The sequence below is a fragment of the Rhamphochromis longiceps genome, linkage group LG23 (genome assembly GCF_057381845.1).
Source record: "Rhamphochromis longiceps isolate RC_006_pf linkage group LG23, R_longiceps_female_GT1.1, whole genome shotgun sequence".
In the NCBI taxonomy this organism is placed as follows: domain Eukaryota; kingdom Metazoa; phylum Chordata; class Actinopteri; order Cichliformes; family Cichlidae; genus Rhamphochromis; species Rhamphochromis longiceps.
This window is the reverse complement of record NC_140578.1, coordinates 41506424-41526245: the sequence shown is the minus strand read 5'-3', so window position 1 is coordinate 41526245 and position 19822 is coordinate 41506424. Positions and strand designations below refer to the sequence as shown.

At 39.8% G+C, this 19822-nt stretch overlaps 1 long non-coding RNA gene across 1 annotated transcript in view; it reads left to right on the top strand.

Moving 5' to 3' along the window:
- The window catches only part of LOC146642597 (uncharacterized), a 104911-nt gene extending 87800 nt beyond the window's left edge, over positions 1-17111 (top strand). Inside the window, exon 3 of the long non-coding RNA XR_014909528.1 lies at positions 16987-17111. This is a non-coding gene — a long non-coding RNA (uncharacterized LOC146642597). The remainder of the gene's footprint in view (positions 1-16986) is intronic.
- The last annotated feature ends 2711 nt before the right edge of the window (positions 17112-19822 follow it).

Sequence of the window (19822 nt, the reverse complement as noted above, 5' to 3'; positions counted from 1 at the left end):
TGTCATTTTTTTAAAAAAAAAAACAGATTTGTCATCCTGCATATGGCCAAAGACAGAGAAACCCAGCTGTGCGCAAAAACAGCCGAGCAATGACACAACCAACAGAAACTGGACAATATTTGTTATTTTAACTAAATGGTCTACAAATATTTCTCAAAACTATGTCAGAAAAAGTGAATTCTAAGAGTTTGTGAAGCATAAACTGCTGTTATAAAATGTAATATTTGGCAGCAAATCCTTTTCCAAGAAACCTCTCAGGTATGAGAGAGAAAACCGTGCTCAGCACAGCCACACCTTCCAGCTGGCCCGGCAGTCAAATATGTCCCTTTAATGAGGCTGGCGACTTTTCTGTCTTTACAGCAGGTATGCTATACTGCCAAAAGTATTAACTCACCCTTCTTGATAATTGAGTTCAGGTGTTCCAATCACTTCCATGGCCACAGGTATAAAAAAAGAAATCAAGTACCTAGGCATGCAGACTGCTTCTACAAACATTTGTGAAAGAATGGCTCGCTCTCAGGAGCTCAGTGAATTCCAGCGTAGTACTGTGAAAGAATGCCACGTGTGCAACAAGTCCAGTCATAAAATTTTCTAGCAACTAGATATTTCACAGTCAACTGTTAGTGGTATCATAAGAAAGTGGAAACAGAGGTACAGAGGTCGACAACTTTCTGAAGAGTCAATCACTGCAAATCTCCAAACGCCATGTAGCTGTCAGATTAGCTGCATCTAACCTGGATGCAGTGGTGTAAAGCATGCAGCCACTGGACTCTAAAGCAGTGGAGATGTGTTCTCTGGAGTGATGAAACACACTTCTCCCTCTGGCAATCGGGTGGACAAGGTTGGGTTTGGTGGTTGCCAGGAGAACGGTACTTAACGGTACTTAAAGTAAAGTTTGGTGGAGGGAGGATTAAGGTGTGGGTTGTTTTTCGGTACTTGGGCCCAGGCCCTTCCCATATGGAAAAGAAATAGTAAAAACTTATAAAAGACTTGCATAAGATGTGGCCTACTTCATATAGTGAATCATATAAGGCTTATATGATTTACTCATGAATGTGGCCACCTTCTCATTACTTTCATATATTGTTTTAGTAAGTATCCAAAACATACAAGTTTCATTTATATAATTTTTCAAGGGATCTTATATCTGTTTTCACTCTTGTATGCTTTTCACACAAGTTTCACACAAGACACAAGTTTCGTGTGGGAGAAGTTGACTGGTCTGCACAGAGTCCTCACCTCAACCCGACAGAATACCTTGGGGATGAATTAGAGCAGAGACTGTGAGCCAGGCCTTCTCGTTCATTAGTGTCTGACCCCACAAATGCACTTCTGGAAGAATGTTCAAAAATTCCTGTAAACACACTCCTAAACCTTGTGGAAAACTTTTCCACAATAGTTGAAGGTGTTATAGCTGTAAACTGTAGGCTGGCGAGATATTAAAACCTGTGGATTCAGAATGGATTATATGAGTGTGAAGGTAGATGAGCGAATACTTTTGACTATATAGTGTACAGTATCTGTAAATTGACAGTTTCTATAAATTTTGTGAAATTTTTATCAGATGTTTAACCATTTACCAATCTAGTAAAACTATTTATCTTTTTTTGTAACTTGATCATGTTGTGTCCCATTTGTGTTCAGCTAAACTGACTCAGTGTTTTTTGTGCCAAGACTTTATTTTTTCTGGCATTTTGTACGTTGGCATATTATTTCTGGTATATTTTATGAATGTAATAACAGATAGAAGCTAGAGAGTTATCCAGCAATGCTAGCATAGACTAGCTAGCTTGGTAAATCTATAACTCACTGTGATTTTGACTAGCGTGAACATTTTCGGTAGCAAAATACAGGACTGTACAAAAATAATGCATATCTAACAGTAAAAATTAGATGGTCGAGTTATTTTTTTTTAAAAAATAAACAATTTTCAGAAAGAAGGGGGACTTCTTGATTTTTGTAACTTTGTAAACATGATAACTTGAGAACAAGGCAACATGGGATTTTCAAATTGGCACCATGGGTACATCTGTCATGGTCCTGGGTCAGGCCACCCAGTGTTTCTGAGTTCCTGTTATTTTGTTTTTTCATCTGTATTCCAGTTTCTTTTCAGTTTTCTAGTTAAGTTCGTCATGTCTAGTTTACAGTTTTAGTTCATGGTTTATCAGGTTCCCCTTGTGTTATCACCCCTGTGTCCAAGTTCCCCTCATTGTTGTATGTGTCTTATCTATCATATTTCTGGTCTGTATGGCTCTCATTGTCAAGTTTGTCATGTCTACTTCTCCATGTTTCCTGTTTTATTTTGAAAGAGTTCTTTGTTCATTGTGTTCAGTTTCACGTCCCCGGTCCTGTCATTAGGTTTATGTGTGTCAGCTGTTCTCCCTCATGTGTTTCCACTTCCTCTAATCATCCCTGTGGGTATTTAGTCTGTGTGTTTCAGTTCAGTCTTTGTCAGATCGTCTGTTATCCTCACCACAGATTTCATAGTTTTCCCTCATTGTTTCACTGTGTTTCATAGCATTCCTAGTAACTCTGCGTGTATAGTTTTTCATAGTTCTTTCACAGAGTGTCATAGTCTTTTAGTTTACACAGTGTTTTAGTCTCCTTAGTTTTCCCAGTTTCAGTGTGTCTCTGGTATTTTTCTCATGCCAGCAGCCACAATAAAGGCTCACTTTATTTTTGGAAACTTAGTTCTGTCTCCACCGTGTCTGCTTTTGGGTCTACCTCATCTTCACACCGGCGCACCCCACCGTGACAACATCTACTAAAAATCTCAGATGAGTTCAACTATCTGTTACTTGTAATGCGTTACTGTAATCTGATTACTTTTTTCAAGTAACGAGTAAAGTAAGGGATTACTATTGCAAAAAGGTCATTAGATTACCGTTACTTTCCCGTAGGAACGCTGCGTTACTGTGTTACTAAAACCGTGATTTTTTTTTTGCGAGAATGTCTCATGACAGTGACGTAATCAAGTGCGACGTTCGTGACAACAGCTGTGTGCAGATCAACAATGGATCATATATCGAGTGCGGGAGAGAGTATGAGCGTGCAGCGTTTAAAGCGTGGAAGTACTGACCTTACTTTGAGTTTGATTCCATAAAAAGTGACAAAAACATTAGCGTCCATTGTGCGTGGGAAGAAAACTTCTTTTTACAGCGAAAAAAAACCCTAAACAAGCACCGAGTGCGCTACCACGTAATGGGAAATTCACAGAGAAACTCACGGATTCTTCCACTGACCGCTGCGGCACACCTGCACCAGGGCAAACCTCCGCCTACCCCACTCCTGCTTTACAGGTGAAAATAGAGCAACAGGGCCGCTAGTCTTTGATTTTATTTATTTTCTGCTGTGTTTTACTTGCATCTATTTGAAAGACTGAGTGTAAACACAAAAAATATTTTATGTGCTGGAATGTACAGAAAATAGGTTTAAATGTTAAACTAATTTCTTCCAGTCAGAGAATGTTGCATATAATTAAATTTTTGCTTGATGCATAAAGTTAAAAGATTAAAACTGATAAAACAAGTTTTAAAAAAAGAGACTTTTCCATTTGATTACATTTTGTATGATGGATTATGCAGAAAAAGTAGAATTGGGCTGAAAGATCTATCGCTTTATCACCTATTCAGGTTGTAAATCGTGTTTTTAAAAAGTAACTAAGTAACTAAGTAATTACTTTTGAAAATAAGTAATCAGTAAAGTAACAGGATTACTTTTTGGGGGAAGTAATCAGTAATTCGTTACTGATTACTTTTTTCAAGTAACTTGACCAACACTGCTTCTAGGCCTGACGACATAACATTTTAGCTGCCTAAAAATGGGGACTGTAATTCACAGACCAATAAGTAAATATGTTAATTTCATCCAAACAGTCTGTAGCATAGTAAGTGCAATGACTCATGCACAGATATTTAATATAGGTACATTTTGTTCAAGTTTTACAGTCTATAACAGACTTTTAATGGGGTAAAAAAAGGACATGGATTGTGCTGGTGCACTGAACTGCTGTGATAACGTCTCCCTCTCTCACACACACGAAGCATAGAAAGACGGGGATAAAGGGCCTTTTTTCCGTTCCACATGCCAGGCAGCTCCCAGTGGCCTCTCTGTTGACATAGCTGCCACAATGGGAACTAAAGGCCTCCCAATGCATCCCATTATGAGCCTAACCCCAGGCCCAGTGCTGCACTGCAGGGTTAGCCAGTGCGGGCCAGCCGGCATCAGCCAAAGCCCCCTTGAATATTAGTCTGGGTATATAAGACTATCCTCTCGCTCCCGCCCCCTGCCACATTGTTCAGCGTTATTCTGCTCCCACAATAGGACATCACACTTTGGAAGTAATTTTCAAATAGGGGAAGCCAATCAAAAATAATGGCACTTATTGTTTCTCTTTTAACACACATTGCTGAGCGCCCTGCCCCTCCCTCCTCTGTTGCTTTCTCTGCCTGTGTAGCCCTAAACCCCAGGGTTCATTCACGTCTATTATATGGACAAATTAAATAAAACCCGGTATTGGTTGGAGGGGAGCGGAGAGCCACGCCGGCCATCGGTGGTGGCACTGGAAAGAATCAGAGATGGGAGGAACACCAAACGGGGAAGGCCCGAGGAGTTGATTCAAGGCAGCACCAGAAGAGGTTTTAGGAAGAGCTCAGAATAACCCAGGAGGAAAGCACTGGGAAAAGGAGTGAAGTAGAAGAAAAAGTCATGGGTACTGAAAACGGGGACAGAGTTTAGTTCTCCAACACGTAACCAAGTTTGTGCCATTAATGGATATATAAACCTCTGTGGGAGCTACCTAACGAAGATGTGCTAGGGGACAATCTGTCACTGCTAGCCAATACACAGACTATTGGAAAAGTAGTGGGAAATGTATCTAACTAGGAAAAACAAGAACTTATGAGGAATAATGGAGACAGCACCGGGCATCCATTCTTTTGTGCTCACCTTCTATCTATCCAGAAAACATTGCTTTTAAAAAGTGTACAAATCAAAGCGTCTCTTGCCTCTTGATGGACTCGTTGGTTACTGCAAGGGCAAAATGGATATTTGGGAGGAAAAGTTCTCAGTTTGCCTACCTGCTGCTTTATTGTCATGGATGCATGGATGCTGGTAAAATGAGGGAAGGTATGTTGCGTCTTCTAAAGGAGGGAGGGTCCTTTGAGGCCTGACAGTGTGTGTGTGTTTGCATGGTTGAAGTTTTTTTGCTAATAAGTTGCTGAAGGTAAATGTATATTTTCGTGCTTTGAAAGCAGGGAATCTGTATAATTATGCAACAACTGTTCTCATATAAGCACTGCTTTCACAAAAACTACAAAAAGCCTCAACATCATTGGCGAAAAAAATATAATAATTGCACCAAGTTGTAGCAGAGGGTCCCTGCAAAGAGCTACTATGACTACTGTTGATGGCTGGGTTTGTTAGCTGGCAATGGAAAGAAGTGAATTGGGGAAATTTATGTGCATTCGCCAAGAGCCATGTGGTGTCTTTTAGTTTTAGTCAAGAATCTTACAATCATGGGAAGATTAATGCTGGTGTCTTATACTTATACATTCAATTCTCAGTGCTGATTTTGTGATGAGGAAGAAAAGTAGGCCTTCACAGATTTTCAGCTTTAACAAAATGGTTTTATTACCACCGAAAGTGACCACAATGTAGAATCAGAGAAAGGAACAGCTTACGTGGTGTGCAAAAGCTCTAGTGCCTTAAATATGACATCGGTGTTTTTCAGAGCGTAACTGTTGTCTTGGATTGGATTCCTGGGAGCAGATTCTTAAATGTGAGCATGTACTTACAGATTGTTGCGAAACATGTGGCTTGTTAATATATGACAACAGCTCAGATTTCATTTAAGGGGTGATTTAAGCCCAACGAAGAAACCCTGGGCTAGGAAAAATCTCACTCAAAATCACTCTTCTAGCATGCTCAAACTAGAATCATACAAAGCAGACAGAAAGCAGATAGTGTAACTCCAGGTGGAAACACCAAGAGAAGCAAATAGGATAGACAGAGAGACATAAATGGGAGGAAGAGGAGAGAACGCTTAAGTGAAGGACAGGAGTGAAAAGGAATAGGGAAGGAACAAAATAAAAAGAAAAGGTTATCAAGAGAAGGGAGGAAAGGGCAGGTGCGGGATAACTGCTCTTTGGGGTCTTTGAAAGCAGCTGGCCCTGGCTTGAAGCTTGAACCCATTTAGGATGAGCAAGAGACATTGAGAACAAGTGCAAGGGAGCGCGAGAGAGTGAGGTAGCGGCTCCTCAACCCCACACTTAAAGGCCCTCCACAGGAAGTCCTCATTCTTCCCAGAGCGGACACCCCCTACCAACAGCTACGAAAAAGCCCTCATTTAGGATGTGTAGGGGGAGAGAGAGGACCCCCATCCTCCTCTGAGGGGGGTCCAATATCAAAACTTTCCCTCAGCAGGATAGAGAGAAATGTCAGCAAGAAAAACTGCTTCAGGCTCCTGCCCTTCATCATTTTATTTGGATATTGATTTGTGTGTAGGTTTGGCCTTTTCTGAATTTTGTGATGTTGAATTTAAAGTTTGTGGGGATAGGTTAATTGGATAATCCAAATTGCCACTAGGTGTGAATGTGCGAGTGAATGTGAGTATGAATGGTTGTCTGTCCTTGTGTGTTAGCCCTGTGACAGACTGGCGACCCGTCCAGGGTGTACCCCGCCTCTCGCCCTATGACAGCTGGGATTGGCACCAGCACCCCCCGCGACCCTGAAAAGGATAAGCGGTAGCGAATGGATGGATGGATGGATGGATGAATTTAAAGTTGACCAGTCCATTACTGGACACTAATAGAAATGACTGGTGAAAAAAAATAGTTATGAATTATTAATATTCTTCAGGTCGTGTAATAACTTATATCAGGCTCCCTCTGGTTTTTGTGGATCCCCTCATATACAAGTAAAAGAAGAGAAAAAAAACATAATTATGATTTTCAACTTCTTTATACTCCAAAAACTTAATTTCAAATGAAAATGATCTACTTCATGTTAAAATTTGTTTTCTTAGATAACAGAACTGGTATTGTGTTACTTTGTACTGAGGGTAGGGGACAATTTTATTTGAAAATAATGACCTTCACACTTCCTTATAGTGTCTTTATCAATAAGCTTAGAGGAGCCCAATTTTCCACAAACAAGCCACTGCTGGATTTTTTGGATCAGGTCGTGTCTAAGCGTCTAATTTGAAGACATTTTTCCCATCCCATAATTTCTTTCCAGTCATTATTAAAATTGGCAAAGATGACCCTCAGACCGACCTCATAAGTTATATGGATTTTTGCTTTCAGAAAGCAAATCAACTGAAGATTGCTAACCGACCATACGCTCCCAGCTTCACAAGTTCATTGAGTTTTTGGTGTTGCTTTTTATTATTATTTTCTTTGTTAATAAAATTAAGTTATAATTGTGCGTTTGGGAAAAAGGATCATTATCATCTGTATGCTGAATTTCTATATTTGCCTATACTTTTTTCATTATACACGGTTTTTACATACTCTCAAATTCCTACTACCTTTACCTCCTACCAAAAAAATCAGAATATGTCAAACTTACTTTGTCAAACAAACTTAGACTAATAAATCAGACAGCTAATTTGTAAATGTCACCATTTTTAAATTGTAATTTGAACTTTATGACTTATTTTCTTTTACTTTTTCACTGTATTGCATGTTTTTTTAAAGGTAGATAAAGAAGTGGGCTTTAATTTCATTAGATGTGAATTTGTGTTCTAATAGACATAAAAAAAAGTAGATTTCATAATTAATCTTGTTTTTTCTTAATAAAATGTTAAATCATGTCTCCTCAAATGCATGTTGTTAGCCAAACATTTGTCAAGTGAATAAATTAATATGTTTTTACACACACCGTACTCCACAACCTCATAAACTGGTAAGTTAACATAAAGTTAGAACAACTGTGATTTCAGCTGACAGAATCAGATGTGTCAGGTAAACTCGGCCACAGTGGGGTTGTGTGGGATTAGCTGCTCTTTGCCACTGGCACTAACCACACACACACACACACACACACACACACACACACACACACACACACACACACACACACACACACACACACACACACAGAGAGAGAGAGAGGTATCTGTTGGCAGTCAGCTGTTTTCTCTGCTGATGACAGAGAAAGTAGGGGCAGGGTGTGTATGAAAGTAGCGCTGTGCTTGTGATATCATTGCATATGTGTTATACCAACAGTGAGCTGGACTCATTTAACTTCAGCAGTTTTGTTAACAAACAAACAAAAAGTAAATCCTGAATGTCATGCAGAACTAGTTAATTTCTTTCATTCATTCATGATTTACAATAGGGGGGAAAAATCAGATCTCATAGGAGGATATGAATCTCAGAATTGCTGATGCATCCACCTCCTCTGGAGGAAGTACTACACTGCAGTTCTTGCACTCACACCTGTGACGTCACGTTGTCCCAGGGAAATGAAAGAGGTGAATGCACTGACAGTACTGAGATCCATATTCTACGATTAATGGTGTGTAGTCTCAGTTAACGTGTCTTACTTTACGTTTGGTTATTATTTGAAAAGTAGATAATCCAACTTTGACATTTGCATTGACTGTAGTTCTGTGTTGAAAAGGGCCAAACTAGGGTGTGCCAACCACCATCTACTGTAGGTACTTACTTTGCTTCTCTTACTTTTACATCCCCACTTTAAAGCTCTTACCTTGGATTATGATTGCAAGTTCTGAAAGTTTAGAAAAAACGAATTTTGATCTGCATATAGGAGAGAACAACCTGACCTGTAGCTCCCAGGAGACTTGAGCTGAGCCCACCCGTTGAGTCGTTTAAAGCAGCAAACAGTTGGTTTTTTTGTAAAAACCCTGTCGTAAAAAAGAATTCAGCTGCTGGATTTGAGCAGTGGAATGAAAGCGAGGTTCCAGCATGCATCATGATTTCACACTGTGTGTGCAGTGGATGTGCTTTGTGTATTCTGACAGATATGTGTGTGTTTGCATTAACCAGACAGGTTGAACTGATGCTGATCACTTTGATGTGTTCATTGTGTGTGTGTGTGTGTGTGTGTGTGTGTGTGTGTGTGTGTGTGTGTGTGTGTGTGTGTGTGTGTGTGTGTGTGTGTGTGTGTGTGTTTGCATTGGCTGAGACTGACTGCTCTCTGAGGGACTATCATTGCTGGTAATCCTCTTCATGGCCGACTAATCTGTTTTCGCCGGGTCACTCCATCCCCGCCCTCCCTCCCCCCGTCTCTCTCTTTCTCTCTCTCTCTCACACACACACACACACACACACACACACACACACACACACACACACACACACACACACACACACACACTTCCCTTTTCACCACTCCTCAGCAGGGTTCCTCCCTCTCTCCTTACCTTGTTCTTCAAAGGTCACTTCTTAATTCTTCCCTCGCTCCTTTCTATCTGCCCTTCTCCCTTTAATAACACTAATCTTATTATACAAAGAATCAAGGCTTTCATGTTTACCTCCTGTCCATTTGAAAATCAAACTAATAATAAGAGGTTAAGGATCTCCTTCCTCCCCCTCTGTGCTCTTCCTCCTCCTGATCCTTCCACTCTTCATTTACCATTTCCTCCAACTTCCCTCTGATCATGTAAGAGCTACAGGAGTGGCCTTACAAATGCAGGATTCTTTCTGGAGTAGTAGTTTCCATCTGCAGCTATTTATATCTTGTGGCTATTGCAGTCTTTTCTGGGACCTCTGTGCCCTTCCATGCACACATATGTAGAAATGTGAGCAGACAGAACAACAGAGCAGGCATCAGTGTCAACACATATAGCACTACTTAAATGCAGAACTCCATGTGGGATTTGCTAGTTCACTTCATAAAGAGCTGATTTACCAGGAGTGTGGCTGAGTCTGACCTTCTTGCTTGCCTGAGCAAAAATGTGATGATTGTTTTAAAGCCATCTCTATGATGCTGTTTCTTGCAAGAATCCTGTACTGCTTCTCAACACACAGTTTTAGTTTCTTTTTAGTAAACGCTGATTGCAAAGCACCTTATGTCATGAATCCCAGGGATTAACATTTCTATGCAGTATACGACAAACACCTTAGACCTCCATTAAATTAAAAAATACTTCTTTCCAATCCTTCCAATCATCTCCTCATCTTTCTCAACCCTTCAGCTTACCTCTGCTCTCACCGCTGACAAAACCCCAATCAGATTTCTTCCCAGTTCCTGCACAAACAGGCAAACTCAAACACGTGGTCTAATCATATTTCTGCCTATCTAGAAGCAATCAGTGATAGTGTTGGCTGCTCCCGAGCGCCTCGACAATACTGGCAGAGAGGGAGGCCACGCATGCTCTAATTAAATTAAATGTGTATTCTGGTGTGTGTGTGTGTGTGTGTGTGTGTGTGTGTGTGTGTGTGTGTGTGTGTGTGTGTGTGTGTGTGTGTGTGTGTGTGTGTGTCTGTGGAGGGTTGTGGGTATGTGGGGGATGTTATGAGGGAGGGGGGCACAAATAAAAATGTAGCCGCGGCATCAACACTGCTTGACCCGCCTGCAGCAGATGGAAGAGCGATGGAGGAAATAAAGGCTCGATGTGAATAGCTCAGCTGAAAGTGCCAAAGGTCAAAGCAGGATGTTGATCATCGCTGCTACATTAACAGCATCATGTTTTTTTTTAATAATCTGTTTTTACACATCACGTTTCAGAAATTACTCATTAGAGTTTGACAATTTCTGCTAATGAATTTCCCATTCCTTTCCTGCTTGTGTTTGGGAACACAACATTCCCGATCCTAACCTATCACCGACAGACAAGACTAAAAAAAAACAAAGAGTTAAACATGAGTCTGAAAAGCAAATACTCACCTGCTTACTGCAAAAAAGACTTTTGCACCTGTGAAACAGTTTTTGATTGCTCATTGCACAATGGACTATGTCTTTTTTGATCTACCTTTTTCTTAAGTAGGTCCCTGTTTGCCTGGTTGCATTGTACGCTGGACAAACATTGAGATGGAAGGCAAAATATCAATTTCTGCCTAAAGGTTCAACCTTTGACTACATCTTGTACAGTTAATACGAGAGGAAAGGAAAAAAAAGCAACCAGACAATGTGCCAACGACAGAAGTAAATACTGTAGAGCATAAACAATGCAGGTTATATGAAACAGTCTTTTCAAATCCTTTCTAAAGAAAGGAAATGCATTCAGAATGCTTGTAAGGCGTCAAGGATGCACGTAATGCGTAATTTCCCTGGTTTAGAGCAAAAATCCAGATCACCTCACAGAGCATTTGGTCTCAGCTACGATGTAGAAGCTCATCTGAAGCTGAAACATGAAGTCAGTCAGAAATCATGCGCTCTTACATTTGGTACGGCAGTATAACCAGTTGGCTTTAATGGACTTTATTTTTAAGTTTGCATGCTTTTCCTCCACCCCCATACTCCCACCAAAGGCTCTTAATCATTTGTAGTAATTACACAGTTCACAGCTCAGCAAGTCTTTCTAAGCATTTTCTTTGAAAAGTTCAGATGGGTCCTCAAGAGGTGGACCAGAGTAAGAGTAGGGAAATGGCACAGCCTGAGCATCTCCACTCTAAGCATCTCCATGCTGTTTTTGAGATATAAAGCTCAAAGCAAGTTTCTGGTCATTGCTGCTAGATCCCATTAGCAAAAAGTGATGTGGCTGCTAATTGTTCAAGTATTTGAAAAGAGATGACCTGTGGTCTTGTTTACACTGAGCTGAAAACTGTTTTATTTTATGCAAACGGACCTGACCGGAAAGAAAGGCTCAGGATATGTGACTTTAAGTGTCCAACATCTGTATTAGAAATGTTAGAGTAAATGGTTTTAAAGCTCCAGTGTAAATGGGGACTTCTCTGCCTGCACCCTTAGCTGTCTGCCAGACAGGCAAAACCCATTAGCAAGGCTCTGTTAGCAATCGTCTTGTAAACCGAGACCCCAGGCATTCATTAGGCATCAATCAAAGGACGAGGTGTGATGATTAAATGATGAGTGCAAATGCTTAACAGTGTTCGGTACACCAGGCCACTTTACTCTGACACTTGAAAATGGGGTGGGGGGAAATGGATGGAAGAAAGATGATGTTAGTCTCTGTGGAGATGGCTGGAACTGGATGGTTGCAACTGGTTAATTTATTCATGCAAGTTATTAAAGAAAGTGAATTTCAAAACCTTGAAGTCAAAGCTTGATGATGCCGCCAATTGCTAGTGGAGCGAAGAGAAGTTAAAGTGCTCGCATTGTCTCTCAGTAATTATCATTAAACTGTAATTAGTTCATTTGTAGACTTTCTTCCAATTTCACAGCTTAGAACATTTCAGTGAAGCGGCCGTAGTATCCGAACAAAGTCTGTGATTCTCCAGTGTTCTGAAACCTGCAACAGTAACAATGAATACATCAGTTTTAAATAACTCACATGACATATAATGCAGCCATGTTAAATTCTTTTACTCGTGCTAATATTTGCACATTTGCAAACATTTTTTTCCTCGTTTATTTGGTTAAAAACTGCATTTGAGTGTCAGTCGTAACTCCTACATTTGTGCTGTCCAGGGGGCTTTGGTAACCACCAAAGGGCAACACCCATAAGACAAAATCACAGACTGCATTGTATCTGTCTGTGCATAAATTCAGCCCATCTCACTGGAACATGGCACAGTGTTTTGGTGGTGGTGGTGGGGACGTGGGGGGATCACAAGTATACTGGCCAAGACCAATCAGCAATCAGAAAAATGTGCTGAAACAGTCTGGGAAAGACGCCTATCACATTTTAATATTTGAGATCGCTATCAGTGCCACACACTTTGCACAAATGCTCCAGTCTTGATTTATTTGTGTATTAGCCTACTAAGTATTAAAGTTCAATAATGAGTTAGTCAAGTTTTTCTCAGTGCAATTATATAAGTTACACCAAGCAGCTTAAAAATGTAGAATTTTTTTTTAAAAAGTTATACTTTACGATATACTTTTCATATCCTGGTTATACTCACCTCAAGTCTGTTGTTTCTACCTTTTGACAGGAACAATGTTCTTACATATACTGGAAAGCATCGTGCTTTGTTGGAGGTCATTACAGCAGATCCTTTTTCTAAATCGTCAGAGGCTAACGCGTGAACTTCGCTGTCAGACATGCCTGGGCGTAACTCGTTATTGTCCACACAAGGAAAGGGAAATGCATGCAGTGTTGCCAACTTAGCGACTTTGTCGCTATATTTAGCGAGTTTTCAGACCCCTTAGCGCGTGAAAGCGCGTATCGCTTTTACTCTCAACAAGCAGCGGGTGCTGTAACGCAGTCAGTTCTTCTTTTACTCTTTTACTCTTATGCTGTTTTGTGGATCACAAGGTTTAAAACTACTTATAAACACACACACACAAAGTAACTCAATCAGAGTGCCAATTTCGGGTCACTTTTGCCGGTCCAAGCCCGGGTAAAGGAGCAGGGTTGGAATTATGACATTAAAAAAAACAATAATTGCTAAAAGAAATTTAATTTGTAGTTCTAAATAAACTCTAAATGCATTTAGGACGTTTTTTACTCACTTTATGTCTCTTCCACGATGTTATTTCTCTCTCCAACAACATAGGTTACAATTAGATTAGCATGACCGATTATGCAAATTAGGCGATGACGTCATTTAACGACTTCTAGCGACTTTTAGGACAACCAATAGCGATTTTCCTTACTGAGGAGTTGGCAACACTGAATGCATGTCGTTGCTCTATCATTGGTATTACAAAATGATACCTTCATGTGATGTAAAGGTTAGCCTCAGTGGGCAGGGGCTAAGAGAGTCTATAGATTTTAGCCCCCAGTCACACAGGCTTAGAAACCATTCAGCAACCACCGGTCGCTATAGGGAAAAATTTGTATTTCCCAGTTTGTAGTAAAGTGGTTGATGCTGGCCATTGCTGGTGTAACAGTGGTGCAGATAGGTATATGGTGCAGCAGAGTATACATCTCATCAACTGGTCACTAAGCATTAGTAAAAAAAAAAAAAAAAAAAGGTGAGGCACAGAGGAAACTGAGACCACTCGCTTTCAAAGTAAAAGTTGTCCCATTTTTTATGCGTATGTTCCAGCAGTAAGACAAATGGTCTCTGTTTCCTTTTGCCTCATATATTACAAGTTTCACTGCTGCTCAGCGAGTAGTTGGCAAATTCTTGTAGACAAGTCAGAATGTTCCATCTTCCAATCATTCAGCTTGCATGTATGAGTCTTTACAGATGATCTAAATCGTTTGTATTTTGCTAAGAATCAGTACACAAAACACTAACAACCGATCCAATCAAAAATCCCACTATATGTTGTCATTTAAATTCTTGATTGGTATTAAGGTTTTCAAAATAAAAGCATTCTGTAATAACTTATCAGGATGATAAGGAATTATCTAAATAAAAGCAACTGTTGAATGTTCACCATAATTTACAATAGTCCAACCATACAGAACACAGCCCCCGACTGCAGCAGGTGTCTCTGCACCTGTACGCATTGTTACTACGAGTACCTTTTCAGCTAAAATAACACCCCCGCCCCCCGTGTGTGTGTTTTTTCACATGAGCAGAAAAAAATGCTCTAAAAGTATTCAAAATATATATGTAAATATTGCCTCTTAATAGATGTAGAAAAAATGAAGCTTTCAGAAAACAAAGCAACATCTGATGTGATACTGTAGCTCCTTTTATATGACGAGCCAGCCCATGACTAGATAACATATCTGAAGCGGCGCTAGCATTTTCTTTAAAGAAAAGCTTAATTCGACTATGCCAGGAGGTTTTTCTTAACAATTGTTCTAAACACTTAACATATGTCATACCTTCCAGCTGTGTATTCATACTGTATGCAAGCATGCATGTGTGTGTTTGTGTACTGTCTGTTCAGTCAGAGCTGCTGAGCTCCAGTAGAGCTGACAGTTTGCTGTGACAGTGAGCCTTAAACAAACCCACCGGGTCGGCTGCTGCACAGAAGAAATGCCTTTGATTCTGTTAGAATGTGTGTGTGTGTGTGTGTGCGTGTGTGTGTGTGTGTGTGTGTGTGTGTGTGTGTGTGTGTGTGTGTGTGTGTGTGTGTGTGTGTGTGTGTTCTTGGACTTATAGGTTAGATACTTCAGGCCGAAAAGCAGATAGAAATAATATCCTTAACACCTTGTTTTATCTAAAAAATATCTGATCATGTGCTCTGCGCAGGAGTGAGATCGATATGATGTATTAAGTAGAGCTAAACAGATTGGGATATCTTTTAAATTCCCTTTTTGCAATATTATTGTATGTTTTATAAAAAGATGAGGATAATGGAAAGTGTCTTTGATACAATTAGTAACTTAAAGTTCTAAAAACGTTGCTGAGGAGCATCGAAAGGTAAAGTCTACCAAGTAAAGGTTCCAGTCTGTTGTACTATGAAGTGAGAATGATAGGTTAGCGACCTATGTGGAGCATAAAGTCTGATTTTACTGGGCTAAATCAACTTTCAGAGCTTTAATGTGCAGCTGAGAGCAGCAAATAAAAAATACTGGGAGCAGCAAAATAAAGAGAACTTGAGACAATCTTCTTTGTGATTGCGACTGATGCGTGGTTGTGATTATCATCACCAGTGCACCAGTGTTGCATTTTGCTGTTATATTTTAATAATCTTGTAAAATCTCTATCACCCATTCTAATGACAATATCTCTGCTAAACATTTTGCTCACGAATTTCATGATCTCAGTCACTCGTTCAGCTTCTGCTGAATTAAAAAAAACTTCCTATTTTGTAAATCTTGGTTATGCTGTGTTTGGCATGCCGGCAGTGGAAGCTGATCTTGAGCCTTCAAAACAGGACTTCAGAAACTAGTGGATGGCATCACAGTAGTTATGTCAATTCTTTTAACATAGGCTGAAGCAGAAAGCTGGGTTAACAAAGAAAGCTGTGTTGATTGACTGGGGTTTAAGCTTTGTTAAGATAGCTAACACAAAGCAAATCTGACTATGTTGAACTTCCTTCGTAGTTGTGAACATATTGTATTGACTACAGAGTGATCATCATCTGACGAAATGAGGGTTTCTGACAGCACAAAAAACATCTTTTACATGAATTACCTCTGTCTGAAAGTGCATACACATAGATTTTTAATATATAGACCATGAAACAGAAAAAAAAACATAACAAAATACAGCAGTGAATGCGCTTATTGAAAGAAAAAAAACATGTCTGATAACACAAGAAGTCATCCAGTGTTTCATTATTCCTTTTTGGCTTTTATAAACTTGAAAAACTGAATAATTGTTTTAATCCCACATCTGAAAGTCTCACTTTCCAAAAATCCAGAGTCGACCTACAGCAGAGCTTCCTGCACTGTGCTATCGGCCCGCTGGCTGCCCTGACACAAACAATATCCGTCAGAGCAGTCTGGATATTTCCAGCCTGTCCAGGCTCACTCAGTGCTGCTGTCTGCTTAAAATCCAGCAGCTGCTGGATACATGCATATGCAATTTTTAATTTTAAGTACAAAAATAAAAAATATTCATGTGCACCAACTTTCAGGTAATTGAACCAGTGCAAACTATTTTAATAATGTCATTTCGCTTATACAGAGGACTTTTGCTATTTTAGTGTTTAGTATGTTTAAGCATTCAATTTGTTAGAAATGTGAAGGATTTTGATGATGGGAAAGCATCTAGTCTAATTTTAAACCACTGAAGAGATAAATGTTCCAGGGAAAACACTCATCTTTTTTTTTATTCACAAACTAGGGGGGGGGGGGGGAAATAAACCCAACCAAGCTGTAACTTTGGCCATGACTTTTGAATGTGATTTTGAGGAAAGGCTATTTATTTATTTAGATTAGCTGAGCTTGTCAGGACAGCAGCGCTCATATCAAGAGCAGTAATAATAGTATAAAATGAGGGAAACTGTCTGAATGAAGCTGTTGTTTTTGTGCTTCCTCTTTTAAAGTGCTTTGTTCCCCACCCCCCTTCTATCAAGTTTGCTAAACTGCTCTGTCTGTTGCAGACTTTCACTGATCTGAAGTGAAGCTTGAAAATGAAGAACTGCATCTCATCAACATCATCTGCCACCTCAAGACAACAGGATTACTGAACACACAAACTCAGGAGTTTTGATGGCTAAAAACCACATAAATGTTGCTCAGGTTCCTTTAAACTGTTTCACTAACTGCTAACTCTTCCACTGAGACACTGAACAAACTACTTGTATCCTTCCGGGTTTCTGCAGATAATGTATGATTGTGGATGTCACACGCTGCCTTATCAAAAATGAAACTGCATGATTCAAGCTACATTATCCATGCTTTCTCTGTCACTCTCACATCTTTAATTTGTTAACATTCTCTTCCTATTCAGCGGCACAATAAACAGTTGAGGAGCTGGTGAGCTTTAACACAGCCAGCACAAAGCCTCACTTATAATACACAAGTTGTTGCATTGACAGGAGTTATTAGGGCAATACATATGTCAATACACTCCCTCAGTTACATCTACACCACCTGGAATCTTAACATGTTGTTAACCTTCTGTAAATACTATAAAGCTTCACTTGGATAACCTGATATGAGTCAGTTCTTTATTTCATCACATTATTTTTGTCCACTGGCTCCTTAATAACAATTAAACATGCATGCAAAACACAGCAGCTATTTACTTAGTCACCATTTACCCCTGTTTCCATGGCACAGCAGGGAACACAAACTCCAGCAAGCTACCCTTATCTTTTTTAATAATAATAATAAAGTTAAAGAAAATTACCAAAGAAAAAAAACTGACATGGCTTAAGAAAAAAGATGGATGAACTGTTCATTTGTTTCCACTTCCAGTTCTGTGCTTTTTGAATATATAACACAAATTGTTTTTCAGAATAACCTGATAATGAAGATTAATATGAAGAGAATACCTGATTAGGTTTGGAAATCAGGCTCAGTCAGGGACGGAAAAATAAAGATACATTGGATTAGTATTGTGAAGGCACCTGCACTGGCTTTTCTAACTTCATATGGTTCAAGGTCACATATAAATAGTTCTCCAAATAATACAGAGTGACTCCAGTAGATCAAATTTTCACTACAATGAAGAAAAGTGGATCTCTATAACAGCGACACACTTCACCAGGCCCTCAAATATTCCTCTGAGCATGTGCAACTTGTTAAAAAAAATAGCCTTAATCATTCTCTAATTGCACTTTTGATGTGCATGCAAACAAGCTTTAATTATGTCACAGATGGAAAAAAAAAAAAACAGCAGCAATAATGTTTGCTACTAAACATGGTGCTCGTTGACAATCAGAAGCAGACCAGATTTCCTTCGGGGATATCCAAGGGGCTGCTTTTACCTGGAGCAGGTAATTCACCTGCAGTAAGACAGCACACGGGACCAATTAACTGATGATGGAGTAACAGACAGGGTGGGAGCAGTGTCCTTGCGGCCTTTTTCGTGTAAATGAAACCATCCAAATGTCCCCAACAAAGAATCTTTCAAAGAGTTTTAATCTCTATCAGCTGTCAGGTGAGCCCTCAGTATGTGACAAAGTCCCTCTCCCTCACTGCCGCAAAATCAATAAATGAATAGATCAGAAAATAGCACAAAGTGCATTCACTGACAGGATATTATTATTTGTTCAATGGGAAATATTTCTGTCAATTCTTTTGATGTGATTTCTCAAAGAGTTCCTCTGCTGGATTTAAATGTGCTCATCCGTGCGCGCGCGTGTGTGTGTGTGTGTGCGTGTGCGTGTGTGTGTGTGTGTGTGTGTGTGTGTGTGTGTGTGTGCTGGAAGCATGAAAAAAAGAAAGAGAAAAAGCAGAGAGATTTCACAGTGAGCGCTAAACAGATCACACAAGCCACTTAACAGCACTATACCCAACTGGTACAAGGGAGCGAGACAGGAAAATCCAGCCGTGCCAACATGCCAATATAGTTTAGCAGCTCGCTGAGAGGCGGGCAGCACCTGACAGATGCCACTTGGGAGCATAATCCCAGAGGGATGAAAAGATCCTGCACATGATGGGAAGCCAGGGAAGCAGGAGGAGACCGGAATACCTAACAGCAAATTGAAATGTTAATGTTATCTGTCTGTTATGTGTTCTTTCTTTTTTCTATTTTAGGGCTTCGGAGCTACCACATGGGCCCAAAAACAGATTCAAATGCAAATAAATTGCACTCCTTTTAGCTCCTGTTGATTAATTATTTGAATTATTTCTCTATTGGGTTTCAGATGCTTACATTTAAGCTGAATATCTTTCCCTTTTGGTCTGTGAGTAGTCAGCTCAGGAAAACTGTGATGGGCTTTTTTTATTACATTTTTCTGACCAAACAATTAATAGACGCAGTAATGTGCAGATTATGATTATTTGTGGAAGCCCTAATAAAACGTGACTTGTGCATTTGTAGGAATTTATGAACAGTTATTCAGAGGGGAAAATATATATATATATATATATATATATAATGTATAATAATGATCTCTGCAAAAGCAGGAGCATGGAAGAAGATCTGGGGCCTAATGCAGCAGGCCTGCCGCTGCTTGACAGCGTCGTCATTATTATTAGTATTATTATTATTAGACCTCATTAGTTTATTAAAATGCTTTCATTAAGAGCCTCTAACATTTCCAACGTTTATTATGGGATTACTGTAGTTTTTGTTTTCTGGCCTCCCTCCTCCTCCTCTTTTTCCTCTCGTGCGTGCTCGCCACGGGAGCGCCGGTGAAACAAACAAAAGATGCTGCTTTGTATGGCACGTGCTCCGGGCGTCACTCACCTGTTACCTAGCAACGGGCACAACAGAAAAGCACCTGTGGCTCTGAATGAGAGGCAAAAAAATGGTGGGGGTGAGCT